We start from the raw sequence: 951 nt of genomic DNA, 5'->3' as shown, positions 1-951 counted from the left end.
TTTAAGGATCAATGCATGAGATTCTTAACCCGCTTTTCCAAGTGACATGATGAAAATCACCATTGATCTAAAAGCCGATTAGTAGCCTTAAATTCTCCATACATTATCCAGGTGTCTCGATCGAGGGGAAGAAAATCACTAATTTGATTCATTAAAATAATTAAATTATTAACGTATCGTATCCTGAGGAAAATCATTAATATGTCAATTAATGATATCAAAAGATCGCAATTAATATAAACCACATGGTCACATGTTTTTAGAGGCAACCTAAATTAGATGAAGCTGGACTGGTCCCATGTGTTCAGCACTTGCCTAATAATTCAGGAGACAAGCTAAACCTAGCTAATAATACAATTACCAGTTGCTTACCCATTTTGTCGGCGAGATTTATAATTATTTCTCCCTTTTGTTGGCACATTCCTGTAAGTGTACACAATATCATGATTGAATTAATGCTCCAAATTTGGTCCAAGATTGTGTAAATTAAATCTCATGATTAATTCCCATTAACCCTTTCAAAAATCTATCGTATTCTTTAGTTTTTTTTTTATTAATTTTAACTATCATTCTTTTATGTACTATATTATTTTTCTTTTAATACTATTTAAAATTTAAATTTATTTTTAATTTCATACCTTGATATTTTATTTCATTTAATTTTTATTAAATTTAGTTCTTATTTTTTTATTTTTTCTTGATTTTTTTATTTTTTAATTTCACCTCTTATCATTTTATTTTATTTATTTACTTATCAAATTTTGATCCCTATTTTTATTTTTTTTTAATTTATTTATTTAATTTAGTCCATAATTATTTTTTTCATTTACTTTCAGAATGGCTCACCCTTTGAATTGATTTCTATTTAAAGGACTGATCATTATTTGACTAATATTTATAACATTATATTAACCATTAAATTTTAAAAAAAAAAAAAAATATAAGGGCTTG

This window comes from Populus euphratica, unplaced genomic scaffold, assembly GCF_000495115.2.
Source record: "Populus euphratica unplaced genomic scaffold, PopEup_1.0 scaffold2583.1, whole genome shotgun sequence".
In the NCBI taxonomy this organism is placed as follows: domain Eukaryota; kingdom Viridiplantae; phylum Streptophyta; class Magnoliopsida; order Malpighiales; family Salicaceae; genus Populus; species Populus euphratica.
Note: the sequence above shows the minus strand (reverse complement) of the source record.